Raw genomic sequence first — 275 nt, 5'->3', positions numbered from 1 at the left:
TGTGACCCTGAGAGGCGGGGCTTATAGAGAGACTAGCGTTTCCCTCACAGTTACAGATCCCGCCATAGCGCCCGGGTACATCCCGCACCGAGGCACAATAACTACACTTCATACCGGACAAACATTCCCTGAACCCGTTACTCCTCCCGGAAATTCTCCCGCATAGCTGCCGACTCCAATGACGCGTTTCCGGTGCGCCGCGTTGCTTAGTTACCCGCCAAGCGGATGTGGAAGTCTCTGGCGCATCCGGCACAATAGTGTGAGAGTTGCATCAG

The sequence above is a fragment of the Xenopus tropicalis genome, chromosome 4 (assembly GCF_000004195.4).
Source record: "Xenopus tropicalis strain Nigerian chromosome 4, UCB_Xtro_10.0, whole genome shotgun sequence".
NCBI lineage: Eukaryota > Metazoa > Chordata > Amphibia > Anura > Pipidae > Xenopus > Xenopus tropicalis.
The sequence above is the reverse complement of the archived record's forward strand: the minus strand, read 5'-3'. Positions refer to the sequence as shown.